Raw genomic sequence first — 27713 nt, forward strand, 5'->3', positions numbered from 1 at the left:
AGAGTGACATGTTATGGTAAATATTGCATTACCCTGTGAATGCAGTGAGACAGAAACCTGCAACACAAGCCTATCTTTAAAGAATTTCAGAAAAGGGGGAAAACACATGAAGTACTTTTTTCCGTCCTTTGGGCCTAACTAGGCACCATCTTATGGATTTTATTTATTTAAGAAATTCCCAGCCAACCTTTCACCACAAGGTCCCAGGGTGAGTTACAATAACATTAAACTTCAATAAAACAATTTAAAACAAACCAAAATGGCTACTTATCTAGTCACAGGATGGGTGGCTGTTGTGGCTGTTGCAGCCTTCCCCTAGGGAGCAATCTCAGGGCTAGGCAACCAGCCATTGGGAATTCCCAGGCCTGCTGCTGGAGATTGGTGGGCTATCACACCATTGGTTTATTTGAATCCAGGGCTGGGACCCTATAAAGGCTGACTGCGGCTGACCCCAAGGACTGTGTTCAGCCAAAAAACAACTCTCTGTACCCTCCCCCCCTTCAATGATGTTGCTGGTTTATGTATGCTAACCTTTTCCTTCTAGGGCACTGCAATCATTGGCTTTGTTGTGGTTCAATAATGGGTGCTGGTTTTCAGAGCTGGGAATAAATTTTCCTCCCAACAGATTGGCCCCGTTTGGAGGTTTTGTCTTCCCCACGGCAATAGTCACAACTTTGGTGGAATCCTTCTAGTCTAACAACATGCGTGTTTGTGTGAAGTGGTGTGTCACTCCTTTCCCAGAACTGTGCGGTAACAGGGTACTGTCAGGAGTTCAGCCTACACTCGAGTAGGACCCTGGCAGAGACACACACCCGAATGGCACGTTCCCTCCCTCCTGGTCAATTGTTCAGGAGCTTCAAAAGCTTTCTTCAGCCCGAACATCACAGCGACCGATGCCAACTGACACCGGCACACTTAGGGATCCGTAGAGTTTGCGCAACATGCGTAACAGACCTCAGCAACTCAGCATTTTGGCTAATCTACTTTATTTACATATAAACACACACAGAGCACTGCAACATGGCTCTCTCTCTCTCTCTCTCTCTCTCTCTCTCTCTCTCTCTAGCATCAGATAGCAAAACACACACACACAAACACACAAACAAAGGACAACAGTCTCACTTCACGGAACACAGTAACACAAACATCCTGTCTCCGTCACTGTGGAGTCAAAACGTCATGTGATAGACAAAAATCCCATGACTGCAATCATGGAGCAGGAATTCTAAAAGGTACCCCACTAGAAGGGTCTAGTAGGACGTCTCTGTCCAAAAGTCTAGGCATGTGGCAGATGGACCATAAAGCTTCCTTCAGTGGCTTAGGAGGGTCATATGTATAGACCTGCAGCTTGCAGATGACCCATAAATCCCAGACTTGCCCTGTCATGTGATGGCCCTCCACCAGGGGGGTTGTGAGGAATATACACCCAATGCTGAAGCCAAATCTAACCTACATCTGGAATCAATACAGTTGTGGCAAATTTTTAAACCCCAGAACATTGTCTTGTTCAGTTTCCCCCCTTTCTTGGCTCAAGCCTTGCTCCCTGGGGTGTGGGGTAGATCACTGCAAATGGGTCCGCAATATATGAATCAGGCAATATATTGTTCTTGGCTCAAGGAAATATAGTAGTATGCTTTATGTCCAAAAATGTGTATGTAAAGTATGATTAGAAATGCACACATAGAGATAAAATATTTTTGCTCCTTTCATAATAATGTAACTATATATTTAAATGTGACTGTTTCAGTTGTGTTGTTGTTGTTACAGATTAATGTGAAGATAGGGTGGAACAGGTATATGAATGAAAAGATGTGACACTGACATGAACTGCAATGTGCTCAGAAAGGCCATTTTCATTTCCATTCCTTTCCATTCTTCCTCCATCTGAAATTGAAATATGTCTTTTGCTGTAGGGCATAGAATAGGCTGTGGTGTGTGCTTGGTTGTGTTGTGTGCAGTGCTTTTTTCCCCCCTGGTGGGGACACAAGGGTACGCATCCCTTTAAACATTTTGTGAATCTAACGGGAGAAGAAACTAAAAAAATTAAGATTTTTAGTTTCTTCTCTAGCATGATGAATTGTCAGTTCCATTGCTATCCCCGATGGCGGCCTCATTTCCTGTCACAGTGTTTCCTGAGTCTCAGATGGAAGCGAGTGTTTAATGTGTGAAGTAGGAATTGGAATCTAGCATGGTGATTGGTCAGTTTCATTGTTACCACCTCTGATGGTAGCTTCATTTCCCAGTAATTTTCTTGAATCAAAATGACAGTACAGTGGTACCTCAGGTTACAGACACTTCAGGTTACAGACGCTTCAGGTTACAGACTCCACTAACCCAGAAACAGTACCTCAGGTTAAGAACTTTACCTCAGGATGAGAACAGAAGTCGCACGGCAGCAATGGGAGGTCCCATTAGCTAAAGTGGTACCTCAGGTTAAGAACAGTTTCAGGTTAAGAACAGACCTCCAGAACGAATTAAGTTCTTAACCCGAGGTACCACTGTATCCCTAAACATTTTTTAAAAGAAAAAAGCACTGGTATGGTGGACCATGACAATTTCTCAGATTTGCAAATGAGCCCAAGGGTCTAAAAAGCATTAAGTGCTTGTATCTCAGTGCTAGAATGTTTACCTTGCGCAGATAAGGTCCCAGGTTGAGTCTCTGACATCTCCAAGTAGAGCAGAGAAATAATCTTGCCTGAAACATGGGATGCTTCTCTGAGTAAGTCTAGACTATAACACACTAGAGGGACCAACAATTTGGTTTAGTATGAGACAGCTTCCCATAATCCTAGTTTATTATTTTTACCTCAAATCATGATCTACTGCAAGCGCTGAGCCATCTCTGCCACACATTACAAAAACTGAGTGGGGGCATGAGATGGGGAGGCACAATATGTTAACAGATACCAAATGTTCCATGATTTTTGAACTTTGCTTTGCCCACTTCCCAGATGTAACTTATTAGTCACTTGTCTTCATTTATATATTTTTTTCTGATGGTTGCCCCATGCCCAGGGAGAGACATTAACTAAAGACAGCAAGTGACTAACCATGGTGTCCCCGTTTATATGGAACTTTCTCATGAAATTTAATTATTGGTTTGAATTATTGATTTCTTGCTTGGATAAACTAATCCTGCCACAATCATGAGTAAAACTAATACATTATAATTAGGGGATGAGATAAGCAATGGAGATTGGTTTCATCAAATAATTATGCCGCTCAGTTTGAATTATATTAAAGTTGCGTGTTTGCCACCTAATGGGTGACAAAAGTGATCATTTATAACAATGTAGATCTCATTTGCAGCTGCTGTATTATTTAGGGTGGGAAATAGAATATTACTTTCAGAATCTCCCTGTGCATTTGGGAAATGAACAACAACTTTCTTGCCATTTAATCAAGCTTCCTATAGATAATCTTTAAGAGCAATTCCCACAGGAAGTTATTACAAAGTACTCAATTCTGAAGGTTCCCCATGATTGAGACGATCCCTTGTGGTTTCTCCTTTAGTTTTCTGAAGTTTCCTTCCTGCAGCCAATCAGAAGCCGCAATTTGGTTTTCAAATGTTTTAGAAGTTGAATGGACTTCCGGAACTGATTCCGTTCAACTTCCAAGGTACGATTGTATTCTGAATTTGTACTCTATCCTGCAGAGTTGTATGGCACGCAAGGGTTCCATAGAGGATACACAGAAGGTTGCTGGCAGACAATTTCCTATGGTTCCCGAGGACAGAAAATTTGAAACCCACTAAATTCACTACTTATTGAGCAATGTTATCATCTGACAGGGAGGGAAGTTCTGATTGACAGGTGTGAAATATCTAAACAGGCAGATTGCAGTTTACAGTATCCAATGTTGTCCATTGCTGCAGATCAGCAGAAAAGAAAAAAGGCAAATGTTTATATGTTTCATGAAATTTTATTATACATTGACCCCTAAATGTGCACCACCAGCATTGCACTCCGATCTCAATTGCCGGCACTGCTGAAACCTCAAATTCACACCAACGCATTGGTAGAAACCCATTAGTAGTCAAGAAATGGCAGAAATACAAAATGAATGGTCAGTAATAGCATGACTCTCCAACTGCTGGGATCTAAAGGCTTCTGACAGATTAACAAGGACTGTTCATAGGGCTAGCACAAGTGAATGAAACTGATGTTTCAGTGTTGGGTGTATATTTCATGTTTTTCCCACTGAAACATGCCCATACGAATATGCAGCTTGTTTTGCATGTCATTTTCTTAAAAAATCTCTAATTCCCCCCTCTGCGGCAGTTTAAAGACAAAGTAGCCTTTCCCAGATTTGGGCCTGCACAGTTAGATTAATTCTGTTTATTGGCACCTTAATAACTGACACAGCAGAACTCATTTCTATGACTTGATGATAACTGGGAGAAGAGGGGGGCATTAGTACAGCTTTTCTGTACAGCATTTTGAACATGCAATAATCAATGCAGCAGGGAAATTGTCTGCTGTCTTCCAGTTGTCTTGGATTAAAAACTTTACAATCCCTGATGATCAGCCATGCTGCGTGAAGCTGATGGGAGTTGTAGCACAACACATCTGGCGGGTACCATGTTGGAGGAAGCTGAGGGAATTCCCCATTTTCTATTTTAACACCTGGTTCTGAACAGAAAAAAAACACCTGTATTTTCATTTCAATGCCATCATGCACAGGAAATTGAAAAATCTTGGCTATTTCTAAAGGTTGACCAGAGGTGTCTGACTGTATCTGAATTTACCAGAATACTTTACCAGAATACCTAAATTTACCAGAATACTTTTTTTCTGAGAAAATTCTGAGATGTTCATTTCTCTCATTCACCCCTATCCCTTCACCCCCAAAGAAGGACACTTTCCAGAATTTTCTCACAATACTCTCCATTTGGGGGGGGGGTGGCAGCCCCTGCTTTCCACAGCCAATAATGGCACTAGGGGCAGGGTACTGTTGATATAAATGGTGATTGGATTGCTAATGCAGTTGCTGCCATTTGAAACAGCAGCAAGGGGGCAAGGGAGGGGGTTTTGGGAAAAACTATGCTATTCACGGGATGCGGGTGGCGCTGTGGGTTAAAGCCTCAGCGCCTAGGACTTGCTGATCGAAAGGTCGGCGGTTCGAATCCCCGCGGCGGGGTGCGCTCCCGTCGCTCGGTCCCAGCGCCTGCCAACCTAGCAGTTCGAAAGCACCCTCGGGTGCAAGTAGATAAATAGGGACCGCTTACTAGCGGGAAGGTAAACGGCGTTCCGTGTGCTGCGCTGGCTCGCCAGATGCAGCTTGTCACGCTGGCCACGTGACCCGGAAGTGTCTGCAGACAGCGCTGGCTCCCGGCCTTTAGAGTGAGATGAGCGCACAACCCTAGAGTCTGTTAAGACTGGCCCATACGGGCAGGGGTACCTTTACCTTTACCTTTTTATGCTATTCACACTTCAAATGGTAACCTTAACCCCAAAGAAATTGTTGGAAAGCATGCAATCCACTTGGAGAAACTTGGTGTGATGCCCTTATGCCACCTTCACACTTGAGAGGCCAGTTGTACAATGTTCTAATCTAACTAGCCTTCACAATTTGAGATTCACCAAACCAAAAACAGCAAGACCCATGCAGAGCTTGTCTTGTTAAGTGGGAGTCTTGTTAGAGAGAAGAAAGAAAGTTAGTTTAAAAACATTTTATGCACTGTTCGATTCTACACTAATCTATCAAGTATCTGTCATGCACTTCTGAAGGCAGCCCTGTTTAGGGGAGTTTTTAATGTTTAATGTTTTATTGTATTTTTAATATTCTATTGGAAGCCGCTCAGAGAGGCTGGGGAGGCCTGGCTAGATGGGCGGGGTATTTATTATTATTCTCAGCTATCTTGCAAAAGTAATTCTACATGCCTCATTCTAACTCAAGATCTGCCAAAGCACGATAACGCTGGTACCAGATATGTGGCTCCAACAGATTCACAGTCCATGAGGCATGCCATTGCAGCGCCACTGGCTAAATTAACTTAGCATTGTGCACCAGTACACAGTACACACAGGTTATGGTCAGGAATCAGACTGAACGGTATTGCCCTGAGGAAGAATGGTGGGAGCCTGCCTCTCTCCTTCTGTGCAAGGGCCTGATCCTGAAGCTTCTCTGGAGCAGGAGGATAGTATCGACCTAGAGCAGGCTTCCTCAAACTCGGCCCTCCAGATGTTTTGAGACTACAATTCCCATCATCCCCAACCACTGGTCCTGCTAGCTGGGGATCATGGGAGTTGTAGGCCAAAAAATCTGGAGGGCTGAGTCTGAGGAAAAGAGCAATGGTTCATGGAAAGACACTGCTCGGAAACTTATAGTTGCGCTGAGCTGGGAGAAGAGCAACCAAGGGGAGAGGAAAAAGAAGAGAGAGAGCTTGTTGAATCTCTCTCGCTAGAAAGTGTGCAGCCCATGAGCCCGAGAGCCAGGCGTCTGGATAGTGTAGCCTCTCAGAAGGCTCAGAGGTGAAGAGATCATGTGGTGAGGAGACGGGAAGACAGACGTAACTAGAGGGAAGTGGGAGGAACTCAATTGGGAGCACCTGCACAGTGAGAACGGACACTGAATGTTTGTGCTGTGTTCAATGAGCCTCTCTGTTGCTGCAAAAGACTGCTGTAGTCTTTTATCTACAGATAGGGGGAAGGGAAGCCTTGCCTGGCAACCTGACACTTGCTGTTGAAACCTTGCAGTGTGTACAGACAGGCATGAGAGTTTCATCCATGGCCGTTTTGCCCATTAAGTCTGTGGTTGGCTGGGAGGCATGAGGCATTCTTGGCATGACAGTGTAAGTCATGCAGGCTGCTAGTGGGGGTCCCCAGATAGCTTAGCCCTCCAAACCCTGGGGCAAGTGTACCCACCTGCCTCTGCCCACATGCCTTTGAAGGTGGTGGACTCTCATTCATTGGAGGTTTCTCAGATGGCCATCTGTCAGGGTCCAGCTGGATGATGGAGTGTGGTTGGAGACACTAGCCCAGGCATAGGCAAACTTGGCCCTCTAGATGTTTTGGGACTACAGCTCCCATCATTCCTGACCACTGGTCCTGTTAGCTAGTGATGATGGGAGTTGTAGTCCCAAAACATATGGAGGGCCAAGTTTGCCTATGCCTGCACTAGCCCAAGAAACACCCCCCCCGGATGGCACAGAGGAAGAAGACTTAGACCCAGGACAGTGGTGGTGGGACACTGAGGATTGGTCTGTGGAAGGAACAAGCTGACAGGTGATGGAAGCAGGAGGTCTGAGTGAAAGCAGTTCCAGGACAGGGTAGCGTGCCAAGGGTTGCAGTGTGAGCACAGACTTTGACAGGCAGGAGCCAGGTGCTGCTTCAGTTGCCCAACAGCTGGACAGCCCCTCTTCAGCCATCTCTCCTCCTCCACTGACACACCCAGATCATGAAGAGCCTTGCATGCTGCTGAGCAATTGGCCAGACAGGCCCAGAGGTGGATCCCTTGCCCTCCCCAGAGTTTGTGGCTGCTTGGGATGAGTCCATTGGGAGAGGGCTAGAGTGGGAGGGAGAGGCCGGAGGCCAGTCCCAGCAACGTCTTCAACTAGGGTAGTGATAGCCAAACTTGGCCTTCCAGCCGTTTTGGGACTACAACTCCCATCATCCCTAGCTAACAGGACCAGTGGTCAGGGATGATGGGGATTGTAGTCCCAAAACAGCTGGAGGGCCAGGTTTGACAATCACTGAACTAGGGCATATAAGCCTAGATGAACTCTTGTGTTTTTGCTTTTTGTAAATTAAACTTGATTGCACTGCGTGTCTCCTCTTTCTGACCGGTGGATGAACCTGCATTCCTGACAGCCCTTTGACACCATCTATCATGGACTCTTTAGTTGATTCCTGCATTGCAGAGGGTGGGACTAGATGACCCTCAGGGTCCCTTCCAACTCTACGGTTCTGTGATTCTATGAATCTAAAAAGCCTGACTCAAAAAAAGAAATGGGAAGAGACACTGAAACTTTAGGCTTCAGATTTAATTGTAGCACCATACTGGTGCAACATCCATAGCATCTTGATTTTATGCAAACACCCATTGACAGCTAAGAATAAGTTTCTGTCTGAGTTCTTTTGTCCCTGGTGATAGAGATGTCCTCAGACAGAATTTGATAGTTAATAGGGCCAGATTATTCATAGAAAAATGTGTAAGTCTTTGACCTAATACATGGGTCAGAAGCATGATGATCCAATTGTAAAATTCAGATGCAAATATGTTAATAGATACACACCATAATTAGATATTGTGATATGGTAAATCAAATTAGAGCCCTGTGCACCTCCATTTCTTTCCCTCTTCCAAATCTGGCATTACATTTTGTAATTAAAAAATTGGGAGCCTAGCTAATTAGAAAAAGTAAATTATCTTTCAAGAATTTGTCACCGGATCAAGTATCATGCGTTTGATAGCAACTTACCGCTTTGCGTTTTTAATTAGCATCACCACCATTAGATCAGATGCATCAAGTTTGACATATTACAACATCCCTTGATGTTAGCAACCTGATCCAAAAGAAAATGCCCTCTATTTTCTTGCAAAAAGCCAGCACCTCCTATTTTTATTATTCCACTTATATTTATTCCTTAGTTGCTAACAAGGTAATCAGGATGTCACTGCTTTAAATCACTCCTCTATGAATCCACTAGGGGTTCATGAATCCACCATGAATCCACTAGGGGTTGTATTTAACAGTAGCCACACTCAGAGTAGAAACATGCAAGTTAATGAACCTGTTTGTCATGTCCATAACTTTGAGTGGGATTAGCATTAGATACAACCCTAGGCCATCTGAGACAACCCAATGACAAGCCATCCCCTTTCAGTGCCCCCTCACCCTGACTGTAATATATGGTAGCTAGAAATATTGGCAAGCCTTGCAGGCTTGTTGTAAGAATGAAACATGCAGAGCACTTTAAACAACTGAAAGCATTCTACAGATGTTCAGTGCTATCATTTTATTTATGCATTTATTTCATTTACATTTGGCATTTCATTCAATGAGCTCAAGGCAACATGCATAGTTCTATCTCCTTTTAGATAAAAGGTAAAGGGACCCCTGACCATTAGGTCCAGTCGTGGCCGACTCTGGGGTTGCGGCACTCATCTCACTTTATTGGCTGAGGGAGCCGGTGTACAGCTTCCGGGTCATGTGGCCAGCATGACTAAGCTGCTTCTGGTGAACCAGAGCAGTGCACAGAAATGCCGTTTACCTTCCCGCTGGAGCGGTACCTATTTATCTACTTGCACTTTGACGTGCTTTTGAACTGCTAGGTTGGCAGGAGCAGGGACCGAGCAACGGGAGCTCACCCCGTCGTGGGGATTTGAACCTCCTTTTAGATAGGCTGGGTAATAATAATAATAATAATAATAATAATAATAATAATAATTTATTTATACCCCGCCCATCTGGCTGGGCTTCCCCAGCCACTCTGGGCAGCTTCCAAAAAAAAAATATTAAAATACTGTAATACATCAAACATTAAAAGCTTCCCTAAACAGGGCTGCCTTCAGATGTCTTATAAAAGTCTGGTAGTTGTTATTCTCTTTGACATCTGGTGGGAGGGCATTCTACAGGGAGGGCTATGGTTGATGGTGACTGGTTGTCAGGGACTGGCTGAATGAGGAAGGGGGGTACAGACCACCCACCCAAGAGCTCCCCAAGGAAGACACAGATGATGACTTAGATCCCGGGTCAGAGTGGTGGGACACTAAAGAGCAGTCTGCAGAAGGGACAAGCTTGGAGGTGCTCGAAGCAGAAGGGTTTCGATCAAGGGTCAGGAGAAGGAACGATCAAGGGTCAGGAGAAGGAAGGCCTTCCAGGACAGGGTTAGAGGCCTGAGAGTCACAGTGTGAGCACAAACTCAGGCAGAGAGGAGTCAGAGGTTGCCCTTGCTACCCAGCAGCAAGCCAGTCCCAGTTCTGCTGGCTCTTCACTCCCTCTGACACCCTACTTGAGGAGTATCCTGCACATTGCCAAGGAACGGGTCAGACAGGTCCAGAGAAGGAGCCCACCCCCTTGACGCAGCCTTTGTCTGCTTGGGAGGGATCCAGAGTGAGAGGTTAGAGGGTGGAGGGCAGAGCCAGTGGTCAGTTTCAGGATGTCTCAGCTGAATAAGGACAAGGCAGAGCACTCTGCTGTGTAGTTATTTCCTGTTAATAGAAAAAACATTGCATTCTGTGCCTCCCTTTCCTTCCTGCCCTGTGGATGACCTGGGCTTGCTGGACAGCTCCTTGACACTGGCCCAAGATTTCTCAGTGAGGTTTATGATGAAGTAGGGAATTGAATCTGGGCTTCCACAGCCTTACCACTTACCACTGCCACACACAGGTTCTCCTGTTGTTGTGTTGTTGTTGTTGTTGTTGTTGTTGTTGTTGTTGTTGTTGTTAAAATTCACCATACGTGAGAAAATAGACTAAATTCAAACCATCAATTGTAGAAGAATGAAATGAACCAACAAAACTGGATACCTCTCTCACTTGCCTCACATTCAGGCCTAATTAATGATCATAGAATCATAGAATCATAGAGTTGGAAGAGACCACAAGGGCCATCGAGTCCAACCCCCTGCCAAGCAGGAAACACCATCAGAGCACTCCTGACATATGGTTGTCAAGCCTCTGCTTAAAGACCTCCAAAGAAGGGGACTCCACCACACTCCTTGGCAGCAAATTCCACTGTCGAACAGCTCTTACTGTCAGGAAGTTCTTCCTAATGTTTAGGTGGAATCTTCTTTCTTGTAGTTTGGATCCATTGCTCCGTGTCTCCTTCTCTGGAGCAGCAGAAAACAACCTTTCTCCCTCCTCTATGTGACATCCTTTTATATATTTGAACATGGCTATCATATCACCCCTTAACCTCCTCTTCTCCAGGCTAAACATGCCCAGCTCCCTTAGCCGGGAGAGTGGCACAGTGAAAATGCATTGGCAAGAATGCTGGATTGCCTCCACTGTTGTGTTTGTACCACACTGAGTTTACCATCTCCTCACCCCCCCCCCCACTCCCAAGAAGAAGCAGCAACTCTCTTTCTGGGAAGCTGGGTAAACCCCTCTGTCCCATCATGTTATTTACTATGACTTATTTGTGGTCTTACCATTCCACTGGCCACATGCACATAGTCCAGTCGTACATGGTTTTGCGACTGGGATCTGTTCCAGAGCTCTGACCGCTAGCCAAAAAGGACGCAGGGCAAAGGACGCATGTCTGCGCATGCACGAGCAGCAAACCCGGAAGTAACCCGTTTCGGTACTTCTGGGTTTGCCGCGAACGTTCGCCGGAATGGATGCTAGACAAGGCGGACATTCACTGAGGTATTACTATACGTTTAAAACACTTAGCTTCCCTCAACGAATATGGGAAACTGAGACCTGTGGGTATATGGCAGTATACAAATTTTAATCATCATCATCTACCCCTCATGGAGCTAAAATTCTCAGCATCCTTAACAAGTTAAAGCTCCCATAATTCTTGTGGGAAGGGGAAAACATGCATATTAAATGTTCTTTAGATGTGTGTTGTGGATGTGACCAAGCAAAATATCAAGCACCTTCTTTTTATTATGGCAAAGTGTTCAATTAGTTGTTTCTCCACCTAGTAGGCTGATGGAAAACACATCACTAAAATAACAATATAATAATTTATTATTTATACCCCGCCCATCTGGCTGGGACATTATGGTTGCAGGTTATCCATTTCAATGACCAGAGTGGGTTATCGTGCAAAGTAACAAGTAGACATCACATCCCTATAAAGCAACACAAAATTATTATTTTTAAGAATAGCTGCTATTATCACTCGGTTACTTCAGGAAAGACCTGTCCACCCACCCAGTAATAAGTATGCAGTCAAACCTCGGCTGTTAAATGTAATCCATTCTGGAAGCCCATTCAACTTCCAACGTGTTTGACAACCGAGGTGTGTCTTCCTTTTTTCTTTTCTTTTTAAAAATGATTTTTTATTAAATTTCCATTTACTGAATTACCAAATTACACATATCATACCAATTAGTCCAAATTATATCAATCCACATCATAAAATCCAATTATTTTCTGGATTATAAATTTTTGTGGGGGGTACCCATGCTTCTCGATTGGCCGCAGAAGAAGAAGAAGAGTTTGGATTTGATATCCCGCCTTTCACTCCCCTTCAGGAGTCTCAAAGCAGTTAACATTCTCCTTTCCCTTCCTCCCCCACAACAAACACTCTGTGAGGTGAGTGGGGCTGAGAGTCTTCACAGAAATGTGACTGGCCCAAGGTCACCCAGCAGCTGCATGTGGAGGAGTGGAGACGCGAACCCGGTTCCCCAGATTAGGAGACTACCGCTCTTAACCACTACACCACACTGGCTCCCATATATTTCTGCTGCTTTCCTGCCGAGGTGTGTCTTCCTATTGGTTGCAGTAGCTTTGTACACTCAAGTGGAAGCGGCTTCGGACATTCAGCTTCAGAAAAACATTTGAAAACCGGAGAATTTAATTCTGGGTTTTCGGCGTTTGGGAGCCGAAACATTCCAAAATGGAGGCATTAGGGATTCAAGGTGTTGACTGTAGTAGGCATTTATTGGAAGGAACTCATATATGCAAATTGTAGTCAGAGATTTAAAATATTAAGCGATAAATACTATTGTATCATTGTGCATTTTATTGCATTTAAAATATTTTGTAAGCTTCCTTTAGAAAAAGTGGGGAAAGTTACTGACTATCCCCATAGTAACAGGACAGGGGATGACACATCATTTTTCTAAAATGAATTTGGTCTCGGATTCCGTGATAAATAGGGCAGCCCCTCCAAGTGCTTCTAATTAAGGTAGACATTTTAAACAAGAGCAACAATGAATTGAGGTTCAAGCTGAATCTTGCTGCACAACCCTACAGTACGTCTTTGTCACCAGTAAATAAAATATGGATGGTTTACAACCTTAATGTTATTATCTTGCCTATGCGTACCTTAATATCATCAGTGTTATGTAAACAAAAAACAAAGTTCCTTTAATGTGCTGTGATAGTACATGGAAAAGTCCTTTATAGAAAGAGAACATCCAACTCCATTAGGACTATCAACCAAAATCAGAATCGACCAGCACCAAGGGGGGCCTTAGAAGAGCAAGGTTAATGGGCTCCCTGCAGCCAGTTCTGTGAGTAGCACCGGCTTAGGGAGCTGATCAATAACAGTCCCAAGTAAACGTAACACAATGCTTCATTACTGCTGGCTACAGATGTTCTTTTGAAAGAAATCTCCCATTTACTCTGCAATCCTAAACACAATTTCCTATGGGCTGCTTAACAAAATGCAACTTGCGGTGCAATCCTATGCATGGCAACTAACAAATAAGACCCAATTAACAGGTGAGTTTGTAAGTGTGTATAGGATTGCAGCCTTACTGTTGAGTTAACCATTCAAAAGGAATAGACCAAACAGGAAGGGAGGAGGAGTAGCATTATATGCAAAGGATGTGTCCATTTGGGAAGAGATCCATGACCTGGAGCATTGAAGGCAGAGTAAAGTATGGTTAAAAATGGTAAGGGAAACAACAGTGACTTTACTGTGGGTGACTCCTATAGACCTCCAAGTCAGTTTGAATACTTGGATGTTATACCTTTCTACAACAGATCACAAAAAATTCAAAAAGGAGAGCCATAGTAATCGTGGGAGACTTACTACCCAATATTTCTTGGAACTCAAGCTCTGCCAATAATGTTAGGTCCAACAAATTCCTCCATTGCCTAATACAGAATTTCATTTCCAAGAAGGTGGAACAAGGGGATCATCTATCTTGGACCTGGTCTTCACCAACCATGAGGAATCGATTTACAAAGTGGAAGTACCGGAAGTACTTTGGGAGGAATTGATCATGTTCTCTTGCGTTTCACGATACAGAGAAAAGGGAAAGCTAAGTGTAGTTGGACACGCACGCTGGACTTTAATAAGGCTGATTTCAAATAGCTTCAAGAACAACTGGGTGAGATCCGACAGTCAGAAAGGGGAAGGGAATCCAAGATGGATGGGAGTTTCTTAAAGGCTGTGTTTTTCCCCCAGGGGGTACTCAAGGGTACAAAGTACCGGCACCTCTTTTTGTTGTTGTTAAAAATTGTGACACTTACTGCAACAACTTCTTGGTGAGTACAGGCACTTAGTTTCCTAGAAAAAAGCACTGCTTAAAGGTGATATGTTGAAGGCACAAATGCAGACAATTCCAACAAGAAGGAAAAGTGGGAGACACCTAAAGAGACCAATATAAGAAATAGAACAAAGGGGAAAGAAAAGTATACACAAGTAGTCAATAGTTGCAGGCAGAAGGCCAGGTGGGACAAAGCTCAGAATGAGCTCAGGTTTGCAAGAGAGGTTAAAAATAATTTCAAAAAGTTTATTTGGCTAGGTTCAAAGCAAAATGAAGTACAAACAAGTAGTGAGTCCTCTATGTGGAGAAGATGTAGAAATACTATTGGGTGACAGAGAGAATTTGGAACTGCTCAACACCAACTTTGCCTCTGTCTTCACCCCAAGCTGTTTGGTGAAACATCTGCTCAGTTAGTGAATGGTACATTTCAAATGACATCGAAATAAACATGTCCATTTTCCCATGCTCCTCAGTAAAAAAATTTTTTGCATATCATTTTCCTAACATGATTCCTATATTTAAGCATAGAAGAAAAACATAATGTGTGAAGGAGTCCTCAGTATTTACAACCCTGCTCCATGCTTACTCACTTGCTGTAGCTGACCAAACCAATTGAAGTGAATTGGAGAAAAGGCAGCAGAATTAGACCTTATGTTAACATTTCCATCTGACGTACACTCCATAATTGCACTTAATCTAAAATGGCTGCAAGCAAGCATGAACCAAGAACAATCCTCATCACTAAGCCAGGATGTCAGATACAATTATACACCTGCACAACTTCAATCTATTATTGAGAAAGATTGTCCATTCCTCCTCTTTTTGTGTGCGCCCATATAATCTGTATCAGCATCAATTAATTCCTGCTCTAACAGCACACCAAGTCAAGCTTTTGGCATTCACACATTAGATCATGTCAAACTGAAGATCCAACAGTTTCTGGCTCTGCAAAAGCTTTGATTCAAATTAATTTAATATCATATAGCAGGTACCCCAGCTAGCTGCTGGCAGGCTTTAAACTGATCATTTGATTATACCCATTCTTTATATTTAAAATAGCAGGGCTTTAATTGTAACAATTGCACACAGCCTGTACCCAAAGAGGCATTTCCACTTGGAGCTGACATTGATATGACAATCAGAGTGATAACATAGTTCTTCTTTTACGACGAAAAGTGCTAACAATATTTTAATCCTCACACAATGAATATTGCTAATATCTTTTTCTGCATCCTGTATACTTTTCACCTACATTTTTACCAGGCTTTAGAGAGAAGATCCATGAAGATTATCCTCAAATTTTGTGTGATGGGGAGTGGAAAAAATCTATTACTTTGGGTCTTCTGAGCAAATTTGTATAGAATTACACTGGTAGAGACTGAAATCCCACCCAATATCCCAACCATAGCTGTCAACTTTTCCCTTTTCTTGGGAGGAATCCTATTCGGAATAAGGGAATTTTCCTTTTAAAAAAGGGAAACGTTGACAGCTATGATCCCAACTAGCCTTAGGCAAGAAACTCTCCTTCATCCTCAATATGTGGATAACAATGCTGAACTACCATACACAGTTGTAGGGATTGTAAGAAACTACTATATGCAAATGGGAAACAGGTGGTGCTGTGAATTAAACCACAGAGCCCAGGGCTTGCCGATCAGAAAGTCGGTGGTTCGAATCCCCGCGATGGGGTGAGCTCCTGTTGCTCGGTCCCTGCTCCTGCCAACCTAGCAGTTCAAAAGCACAAAGTGCAAGTAGATAAATAGGTACCACTCCGGCAGGAAGGTAAACGGCGTTTCCGTGTGCTGCTCTGGTTTGCCAGAAGCAGCTTAGTCATGCTGGCCACATGACCCGGAAGCTGTACACTGGCTCCCTCGGCCAATAAAGCGAGATGAGCACCGCAACCCCAGAGTCGTCCGCAACTGGACCTACTGGTCAGGGGTCCCTTTACCCTTTACTTTATGCAAAGTCATTTCAATACTCTAAATCAGAGGTGCTAACCTGTGACCCTCTAGAAATTTGTTGTACTACAACACCTTCGATCTAAGAGGTGCTAAGGTCTGTCACCATATCAATTTATAGTTTTCCTATCCTTAAAATATATTCTCTGTTAAGTCAACTCACATGCCTTTCTTTCTATCCCATAGTGCTGTAAAGGAAAGACAAGAGCTCTCTTTCTCTCCCCTCCATGTTTATGCTGCTCTGCACCCAGAGCAGAACAAGTTTATCTTCATAGGAGCCTAGCAACAGTCTGCACTGAACTGATTTTTCTCCTGCCATCTTTTCAGTGGAAATGCCAGTTGATGCCAAAACCATGCTGATAGCTTTTAAGTGTAGAAACATGATATGAGGCTGCATAAAAGAGCTTACAGCTCATAAATATATCCCATGAGAGCTTTACATCTGAAATGGAGTCAATTAAGGCAATTTCACCTTCATTAATCAAACAAAGTACATTATTGTACAGAAAGTGAGGAAACTGCACGGGGAAAGAAAATCAAACATGAAGTAAATGTATATATGGATTCTCCAAGCTAAAAAGGAGAACTGAGAAACGAGAGGTGGAAATTGTATAGGGAATTGAACAAATACAGGAAGCTATTTCTGATTCTGCTCACATACCATGTGGTGGGTGGGAAATAAAGAATCCCAAATTCCATTTCCCTCATCAGCACCAACATGGATTTCTGGATGTGTAAAATCTGGCCAGGCTCCTGGGGGGTAAGAGTCATCTCTGAAATGTAATTTGATGTCCTTCCTCAAACCACTTCAATTGGTTTGGTCAACTGGGGGCAAAAAGGAAATTGCAGCTGTCATAGATTGCTGCTATGATATTGCCCTCAAGACTCAAGAGATCACAGAGCCTTTAATAATGACACAACTTTACTGGGCACACAGCTACACAGCAGTTTTGAATGTGGCCGTGTTGTAAAGCAAACAGGAAACACTTGTGCCCTCTCACTTCCTGTTTCTCCTGAAAACTGGTCCCATTCACACAAAACCTCCCTTGTGTTCAGAGAACCTGTGAGGTGGTGATGGGAACTCACCCACTGACCATGCCCTCTTATGTGCCCACTCATTATATCTGCTAGTGGGTGCAAATTTGACATGGACACACATTCAACATTAGTAGAATGTGATTTGTAGAAAATGGTTGCACATTCGACATTCACTGTGTATCCACATGAAAGAGGTCCCGCATGCTTACAGCTTCTGTATAAGAGGGGGAGCAAATCTCTGTGAACTGCTGCGATGAAGCCTCCTGCTCCTTTTATCATTGGTAATTACACTTCAGCAGAGTTTGTGTGAATGTGTTGTGTGACTGAGATCTCTTGCATAAATGAAATAAATTATTTTTGAAGACTGGTACCATTGCCTTGGTCTCTGTATTTTCCAACCTCTAATCCTGGATTGCATTCACTGAATTACCTCCCTTAGGCTTCTGCTAGCCTGATGGCAATTCCTACTCACTCACTAAGCAGAAAAACTTATAGACTGACTTAAGGTCCCTACTGATGTCCTTTTTATTGTGCTTTCATGATGATTTGTGTTCACAACGCTATCTGGGCAGTCATACATGATCTCACTTTGAATAATATTTGCACCTGTGAAAGTGTTGGGGCTGTCACCCTGCTTCCTTTCCAATCAATGCATATTCCATAGTTTCCTGCTGAAATTGCATAACTTTTTATACCACAAAAGTTTTGATTTATTTTTGTCCTCCTGCTGCTCCACAGCCCCTCTCCGGAGAGCAATAATGTGGTAGCACTGGGAAAGCATTGCAGAACAAACCAAAGCAGAGCAAATCCATCACTAATGCACCATTATCATGTCAAGGGACATGTTTCAGAATACACTTGCAATTAAACACCACTCTGAAGGCTCCCTTTCTGCAAGTGTTTTATTGAATAGTCACATTTTATCTCACCCTTCCTTAAAGAATCTCAGGGCAATGTGTATTGGTGAAGACGGGCAGGAAGTCTTCTCTCCAAAGAGTGTCTACACCTACTAAGTTTCAGAGATGGAACATTGGGGTTGCCTGGTCTCAGTGGATGACCCATTGTTGCTGGATTGCAGCAATCTCAAGGGCTTCAGGGAGTCTATCATGTGCATCTCAGATATTCCTTATACAGTCATACCTTGTTTGTCAAACGCCCCGGAACTCATACATTTTGGTTCCCGAATGCCGCAACCCCGGAAGTGATTGTTCTGGTTTGCAAATTTCCTTTTGGAACTCAAACATGTGATGGGACTTCTAAAGCTTCTGATTGGCTTCAGGAGCTTCCTGCAGTCAATCAGAAGCCATGATTTGGTTTTGGAAGTCGAACTGACTTCCAGAATGGATTCTGTTCAACTTTGAAGGTACAACTGTATTAGTTTTTTTTTATTTCTTAAGGATGGGGCAAGTATATTGTCCAAGAGTGTGTAGGTATGTGAGCACCCTCACTTCAGTTGCTGTGAGGACAATTAGGAGCAAATCTTCTGAAGGGATCAGTCATAGAATTTGTGAACTTAATTCCATTGAAGAAAATGATGTGCTTGAATTGATGGATAACATTCAAATTTCTGCCTTTAACACTGAAGTCACCACGTGATGCTGATGCCATCCTGTGATGAATGTGCATATCTGGCCCAGCCTTTTGCTGCTACAAAATTGGCAAAAGCACTTTTTCAAGTGGGGGGGATGTTTCACAAATGGAGCTAAGGAAATTGCTGTTGTCGCTACTAATATGCTACAGCATGATTTCCATTTCAGCTCAAGCCTGTGTTATTTGCATAATTTCTTATCGACTTCTCTGGACAGCAAGATAGAGGAATATTATTTTGTTAGTAATGCTGAAGTTCTGATTGAGCTCATCAAGCTTAAGCCATTTAGCAACTATGCACCCCGTCTTCATTATACCCTTAAAAAATCAAATACATCAATACAAAATAGCAATTTTGACTGAACTGAAATCAGATCTGTTTGACTAAGCTTTTAATTAAATGGAACATAGAGCCGCACAATGGTTGTCAAATTAAGGAGCTCCTGCATATAGGCAGCTACGTAACTGTGATTTGCTTTGTATATTGGATTTTTATTGAAATGGGCCTGTTATTCACTTCTGATGATTAATCGGTACAGACAGCAAGAATGTATGAGCTTTAGCGGAACAAAGAGATCTAAAGGGAACGAAGCATCTGTTTGTTGCCATTGCCAATGGAGCGCATTTTTTATCTTCTATTTCCACTGGAAGTGTTAACTTTTCGGCAAATTATTATTTTCTGTTCTGCATTAAATTGTTTGTGATGTTGCTTCTTCCCTTTAAGAAAGCCCTGTGAACAAAAACAAAAAGCCCGCACTTTTGTGATTGGATGGTAGACAGAGATAGGTCAGTCTAAGCACAAATTTAACGCTGATAAGAGTTTCATTATAAAACATTTCATGCTCCAGATCCTGTGAACACTACTTTCTGAGCAGATTTGATCTATGTGCTCTAACCCAAGTGGAATGGATGGAGTCAAAGCAGTACATACACATAAGCCTTAAGGCCAGGATCCGAGAGTCATGAACATTTTATTTGCAACCACAGCTGAGTTGTTTCTAACAAAGCGAGAGAACTGTTATGAGTTGTTACCAGGAACATGTGAGAACAATAAGGGAAGGGAGTTGTTCTACCACATGTTGCACACTGAGGTGAATTTGGAGTTGGAAGAGTATTTGGCCAGCCTTTGAGAGACAGTCAGCGTTATCAGCAAAAGCAAGTTGGACAAGAATCTGAACTGGGACCAAAGCACACTTATGCCATGAGGTGAAAAGCTTGACTTTGCAAAAATTAGCTCAAAATGGAAATGCCACACACATTGACAATTTTTTTTAAAAAAATCATTCATTCTTTTCTTTTCTTTTTATGGATAAGATTGAGAAGAAAATGTTGTATGCTGTCCTGAGCTCTTTCGAAGAAAAGTAAACCAGCTACATCTAAACCAGCTACTGTGCACATTCACCAGGCCTCAGGGAGAATGTGTGCATAATCCTTCCACGAAGAGGTTATTGTCCACATTTCCCAGTCATTATACATAATCTCCGACAGGCCTTGGTAAATGGGACTGAATTATATACATTTGCTGGCTATTATGCGTAATCTCCAACAGCCTTCCCCCTAAGCTTAATAGCCATATGGGGGACGGGAGTTTCCATCTTTATTGTATGAGGGGCTGGGAGGTTTAAAACTTTCTTCTCCATAAAATCCTACTTGCGCTGCTCAGCTAACTGGGGAGCAGCCGGGAATGGTAAAAAAGGAACAGAACTTGGTTTTGGGCGGTGGGGGGGGAGGACAACTTTTTTTATCTGAAGCCTCTCTTTCTTCTTCTTGTTGCTTGGTTGACCAGTGGGAGGGCATATTGGGGTCAGGTAAGATTAGGTGACAGCAGTCATGAAATTAAAAGATGCCTGCTTCTTGGGAGAAAAGCAATGACAAACCTAGACAGCATCTTAAAAAGCAGAGACATAACATTGCCAACAAAGGTCTGCATAGTTATGGTTTTCCCAGGAGTGATGTATGGAAGTGAGAGCTGGACCATAAAGAAGGCTGATAGCCGAAGAATTCATGCTTTTGAATTATGGTGCTGGAGGAGACTCTTGAGAGTCCCATGGACTGCAAGAAGATCAAACATATCCATTCTGAAGGAAATCAGCCCTGAGTGCTTACTGGAAGGTCAGATCGTGAAGCTGAGGCTCCAATACTTTGGCCACCTCATGAGAAGAGAAGACTCCCTGAAAAAGACCCTGGTGTTGGGAAAGACTGAGGGCACAAGCAGAAGGGGACGACAGAGAACGAGATGGTTGGACAGTGTTCTCAAAGCTACTAACATGAGTTTGACCAAGCTGCAGGAGGCAGTGGAAGACAGGAGTGCCTGGCATGCTCTGGTCCATGGGTTCACAAAGAGTCAGACACAACTAAACGACTAAGCAACAACAAGATTAGGCAGTGGGCCAGAAGCAGTCCAGGGTGGACTGGATCGAACACTTCTAAATAAGAATGGGGGGGGGTACCATATTTCTTGGAAACTGGATAATGTGCTCATTTGCCCAGATTAACCACTCAACTTACACTACCCTTAACAGATAGAGATAAACATGTCTGTGGATCAAAACAGCTACAGATTGGGTTTTGCAGTTCTCTGAATGTTCTGGACAATTTAAATATACACAATTGGTTGGCTGCTGTGAAAAACAGCATATAGGACTAGAAAGAGCACTGGTCTCATCCAGTAGGCTTCTTCTTATGTTTGTAATTTGTATTTTGAAAAGCTTTTTTAAAAAAGAATTTAATCAATAAATTGAATGGAACGTAATTATGGAGAAGATATAGTTAAATACAAAATTATCACAGGCTGGAAGTGGATAGATTCATCCATCTTTCTTACAACTACTCAAGTAAAAGCAGTTGAGCTATTGAGGGGGTGGGCAAAGTTTTTGGACATAGGGGAGCCCTACGATTTATTCTCCCATTTGTTTGCTCAGTAGCAGGCAGTCAGGGAAGGACTAACCTTGTCAATGATTTCATACCTCTATGTACACATTTTACTTATTTTCTTCAAATAAAATCCAGCATGATTTGCAATGCTCTTCTGAAATTCACAGTTGGGATACTTAAATGCATCTTCCTGTAGGTTTAATTTAGAGAAGCCGATTAACTCCCTTTATTTTATAATAAATAGTGACCCTTTATCTGCTTTATCCTTACTTTAGTTTTGAAAATAACCCAGTAGATAGAGGTTGCAGGGTCAAAATGGGAAGAAAAGTAATTATTTCTCTTTAGAAATGGATATTGTGTGGATTCTGTGGAGCAGTCGTGTTCCAATGTCTTTATATTAGGGCAGGGCTGCAGAACATTTTCTCAGCCTGTAGACAAATATCTAAGTGCCTCATGACAGTGATGGGCGGGGCCAGAGATAAAAAAGTGGGCGGGACAAGTGATCCCAATTTTACCTTTGTAAACTTTCAAAATATTCAACAGTATTAGGTATTGGGCCATGACTCTTAAACAGGGCTGGATTTCGGTTTGATGAGGCCCTAAGCTACTGAAGGTAATGGGGCCCTTTAGATGTCCAGCTGTCCTTTGTCAACAACAAATTGTTGCTTTTTTGTGTTGAATATATGATATATGGTATTTTATAGACCTAATAGGTATCTAAATCCATTTGCCCATGTTGCCATGCAACCAGTCCATGCAGAATGTAGGCACCCTATATACAGAAATGAGCAAACCAGTGAAATTTTAGGGAGCAGGCTAGCAGATGGAACCCATTACCTACATCATAGGAGCCTACAAAACATAAAATATGGTTGATGTATGCTGGTTTTATTTTATTTGTTTTTTATCTTATATTTTGGCAATGTACATCCAGGTTTGTTTTCTCCTTCAATTTTTTGGGGGGCCCCCAAGAGAGCAGGGCCCTAAGCTATAGCTTGTTTAGCTTATATGTAAATCTGGTACTGCTCTTAAAATGAAGGCTAGCAGGCAACACTAGACCACTTACTTTCTGCTGTTTTCATCCTTAAAGGTGGGTTGTAGCCATGAACGTCATTGATAGGCTGAGCCTCCAAATCAGGCTCTGAAGATCTATTTACTGTAAATGGCTCAAGCCCCAACCTCACCTTTCTAGTACATGAACATGAAATTTATTACGGTCAGAGACCAGCTTGTGAAACACAAATGGAACTACAATCCCAATAGCAAAACAAACATTTAAAACAATATACAACAATGGATTTTTAGTTTAAAAGTGCGATAGGCGTATAAACACATAAAAACTTTAAGATAGACTACCTTAGAGAAATGACCCAGAGTCGCCCATGGATCCGAGTTTGGGAATTTTCTTAACAAACTAGATTGAATCAGGGGATGGTCTGTGCCTAGAGATCTGTGTGCATAACCTGGCCGCAATCTGGGTCATCTTGTGGTCTTTGCCTAACAGAAGATTGAATTTTTGCTTTACTGGGAGGTCAGCAAGCCTCACCAGCAGGGGCTCAATGATTTCTCTACATGCCTCATTGTAAAAGGGACATCTAAAAAATATGTGTTCAGGGCTTCCTATATCCCCCAATGGACAGGCACAAATTCTCTGGTCATATGGGACTTTTTAAAAGGATCCTTCCAAGACCGGCGAGGGCAGAGCCGAGCTTCTGGCAAATTTAAAAGCCCTTCTTGCATTTTTGGATACAAGAAAAAAGAGGTATGCTGCTGGAGCAGCTATATAGCTAGTGATTTCTACAATTTTGTAATCGGAGCACCTTAAACAGTCCTGTTGTCTCTCGGTGTCTATAATTCTTTGCCTAACCATGGCTTTTGCTTGGCCCAAGCCCAGACTTAGAACACCCTTCTAGTATTCTCCAGGTCACCTGTATGGCAGAAAAGAACAGCCCCATGTCATGTATATAGAGCAGCCAAAATATTTATATATATCCTAATGTGTGATATGGGTGATAGGCATAGACTTTGTGGCATGGGGCTACACAGATGTAAAAAGGGATGTCCTATTCATCATCATCATCAACAACAACAACAACAACATAATTATCTATACTCCACCCATTTGACTCAGTTGCCCCAGCCACTCTGAGCAACTTCCAAAATATATATATAAAAAATAAAACACTAAAAAAAACACACCTTCCCTATACAGTGCTGCCTTCAGATGTCTTCTAAAAGTTGTATAGTTACTTATCTCCTTAGCTAGGGATGTCCTACCATACCGTCCAACATTTTTCTGATGAAAATAGAGACGTCCTTAGCAAAAGTGGGACATTCTGGAATCAAATCAGAAACCGGGATGGCTTCTGTAGATCCGGCACTGTCCCTGGAAATTAGGAACTCTAGGAAGGCCCATCATTGTCACTTCTGATACCACAAATCCAGAGTCATTATTACAAAGAGTTCAGAAGCATGGACAGTCCTGGGGATGCTAGGCTCTTAGGGGTGGAGAAATCAACTTGAATGTCAGACAATCACACTTGTGTTCTCTCAGAGAATGGTGAAGTGCAGATAAAGAAGGAGACAGATTTCCCCCCCTTAATGAAAGGAGAAAGATTTAGGGTACAAAAGCTTCCGTGGCGCTTTGCCCTTCTTATCATGCTGAACATAAAAGGCAAGCCCTACAGCTCCTACATGCTATTTCAGAGATGCAATGAGATAAGGGCTCTCTGAACGGCTGGCTGGAACTAAGCAGAAACATGCCATAGCAGGGGACTGAATACCGTGAAGCATTCAAAGAGAATGTCAAAATGACTTTCGGAAATGGCTTCATAAAAACAGTAGCAAATGGAACGAAATAAGTGTGCTTCAGCAGAGCAATGGATTCTTCTATTTTTCCTTCGGTCTACTTAAAAGCATTTCTATTATTTAGATTTCCTTCCTATATGTATTTTAATGTTTTCCTACTGGAATCACAAGGATGAGGTTATTTGGGTACGTATTTTGAAGCACCCACCCAAACCTGTGATTTAGCTTCCTTGGAACTGCTAGAGAATTTGATAATTAAATATGATTTATGTTTAAAAAATCCCAGCAAACAGCATCCGACATATTGGAGAAAGGCTGGTGCTACTCTTAAGTGTCATCACAATAGCAATGGAAAAGGACAAGGACAAGTAATCTCTTAGCAATGCTCCCCATGCACCAAGATAGGATATAAGGGCAGACCAAGAAGTGCTCTGGCTTGTTCTTTTCATCTGAGAAACTCTTTACCACTGGAGACACATTAAAAGACTCTCCACAGACCTAAGTCCACAATACTTGTTTTAGCAGCACATGAATACCATTAATTATGGATTAATTTACTTCTGGTAAAGATGGTGGAGTGATTACCTCATATGCCTTCAGATTTGGGGAAGGTTGGTTGAAGATTTGTCACCTAAATAATGCCTTCTACCTTACCTGGCATTCAGTCACAATGTGCTAAGGTCCTATATAGTAAAGGTAAAGGGACCCCTGACCATTAGGTCCTGTCGTGGCCGACTCTGGGGTTGCAGCTCTCATCTCGCTTTATTGGCCGAGGGAGCCGGCATACAGCTTCCGGGTCATGTGGCCACCATGACTAAGCCGCTTCTGGTGAACCAGAGCAGCACACAGAAACCCCGTTTACCTTCCCGCTGGAGTGGTACCTATTTATCTACTTGCACTGGCGTGCTTTCGAACTGCTAGGTTGGCAGGAGCAGGGACCGAGCAACAGGAGCTCACCCTGTCGCGGGGATTCGAACCGCCAACCTTCTGTTCGGCAAGCCCTAGGCTCTGTGGTTTAACCCACAGCGCCACCCTTGAGGGGAGTTGGGGTGCTGCAAATTCACCTCCACTGAAGAATGGGAGCAGCGTTGGCTAAGGTAAGTGTGAGGATAGCTCTTGGGCTCAGCACCTTTGGTTGTGGAAAGCAAAAACTGTGACGATGTGGTATTCTGAAGACAAAGTGCTCTCTCATTGGGCTTTAAAAGAAATCATCAATGATGCAACAGGGTCAGCACACCTGCTTGTTTTGCTGCAAAGTACAAAACCAACTGTTAGCAATCTTTTCACAAATGCTTGTTGTGGAGCAGAACAGCAAACTGCTGGAAGGGCAACATTGGCATTGCACACACACAGACTCTCTCTCTCTCCTGGGTGAGTGGATTCACTCTATTGTCTTGTACTGTAATTACAAACAGATGGTGACTGGTGAGCAAACTTTGGCCGTGGAGAAGGAAAGCAAAGAGGTAAAATGTGGTTCCTCAACCACATTAGCCTTATTTTTTGCTCACCCTTGCTAAACAAAAAGAGAGTATGAGGAGCTCCAAAAGAACCTCTCCAAGCTGAGGGAATGGGAAGGGAAATGGCAAATGCATTTCAGTGTAAACAAGTGTAAAGTCACATATGTTGGGGCAAAAAAACTTCAAGTTAACATAAATGCACATGATTTCTTCACTGCCAGCGACTGACCAGAAATAAAGCTTTGGGATCATAGAGGACAGCACGATGAAGATATTGACCCAGTGTGAAAAAGGGAAATCCTGCGAATCATTAGGAAAGATGCCGCTAACTTCAAGCCATTATCCAAATCTATGGCGAGACCACATTTTAAATTCTGTGTATAATTCTGATCTCCCTACCTGAAAAAAGATATCATAGAGTCAAGGCAAGTAAGAAGTGACATGATAGAAGTCAGAAAAGATTAGCGTAAGTCCAACCAGAATGATCAAAGGGATGGAGTGAAACTCCATGAGGAAAAGTTTCAGATTTTGAGAATTTTTTAGTTTAGAGACAAGGCAAACAAGAGGTGACATGACAGAAGTTTATAAAATTACACATGGCATGTGAAAAATGTTTTCCTTTCTCTCTTGACCTCATGGGCAGGCAATGAAGCTGAATGTTAGAAATCTCAGGACAGATAGAGTACTTCTTTATGCTGAATATAGTTAAGCGGTGGAAATTGCTCCCACAGACCAACAACTTTAAAAGAGGATTAGGCAAATTCATGGAGGGCGAGGCTATTAATGGCTACTAGTCATGATGCCTATGCCCTGCCTCCACAGTTTAAGGTTTTTGGCATAATTTTGGTCACAACTTTATTAAAATACATAAATGTGAGTGGTTGCTTAGGCATTGGTTATGACTGTCTATCCCCAAGCCCAGGGACAGAACTGACTTCCGGATTCCAGCGAAAGCCAGTAAGGGAAAACAATATTGGGGAGAGCATGGAGCCAGGCACATGACCCTCACCCCCCCGCTCCCTGGGGCTTGCACAGCCCTAAGCCCCCTTCAGGGGTACAGACGAAAGAATGGCAAGCCCCTGGATTCCTTTAATGGAATTCCCTTTCCACAGCAGCATTGGAAGGGCAGGCACTGCCAATCCTTACCCCTCCACCAACCAATTTTTTAACCAATGCCTAACCGCAACCTTACAAGTTGTGACAATTTGCTATGCAGTAGGCAAAAACCAAATGGCACCAGCCAATCAGCCAATTGGACAAAATTCCTACCAGGCCCCTGCCCCCAAAGTAGGTGACCTCATGACAGGCATAGCAAGGTCAAGCGAAATAACCCTCATTTCAGGGAGGGTGGGAGGGTGATCCGGTGCACGCAGCAAAAGTGCCTAGTCAGAGCTGTGTGACTTCATTTTGTAATCTTTGGTCCAACGCCCTAAATGGCAACACCAAAATTTGCCCAACAACCCAACCGCCAAATCACTGCAGATGGTCATCCAAACTAACCCACCCAGCAACAGAGGGGTGGCCTTCCTGACATCACCACAACACGTGCTCTCTATTAATGAAAACACGCTTTGGAGCCTGTTGAGTTAAGCCAATGGCACATTTAGCCTAGCATCCTGTTCTCAGAAGCCCATAAGGAACCCTGAAGTAAGACATGAGCACAACAACAGTCTCCCCTCCGGCTGTTTTCAGCAGCTAGTATCTCAGTATGAGGTTTTTCCTCTTCACCCATTCCGTCACTCTTTTTTACAGGAGATTCCGGGATCCAAATGGAGAGTCATCTGTACACAAGGCACATTCCCTGCTACTAAGCTGTACTCCCTGACTTGTCATTTAGCATCCTCGCTGCATGTAGTTTCTCTGTACACTCA

General features: G+C 43.0%; 1 long non-coding RNA gene across 6 annotated transcripts in view; it reads right to left on the reverse strand.

The window, feature by feature from the left end:
• LOC310848437 overlaps window positions 1–27713 on the reverse strand; it is a 181364-nt gene that overhangs the window by 91060 nt on the left and 62591 nt on the right. The window contains exon 4 of one of the 6 annotated variants that reach the window (XR_014566384.1): window positions 19081–19433. The exons of 4 other annotated variants lie outside the window; for them this stretch is intronic. This is a non-coding gene — a long non-coding RNA (uncharacterized lncRNA). Of the gene's footprint in view, window positions 1–19080; window positions 19434–22779; window positions 23075–27713 lie in introns of those variants that run through there. One more of the 6 variants, XR_014566385.1, reaches the window with a different exon arrangement.

Source organism: Podarcis gaigeae (assembly GCF_964106915.1).
Source record: "Podarcis gaigeae genome assembly, chromosome: 7".
Classification (NCBI taxonomy): Eukaryota; Metazoa; Chordata; class Lepidosauria; order Squamata; family Lacertidae; genus Podarcis; species Podarcis gaigeae.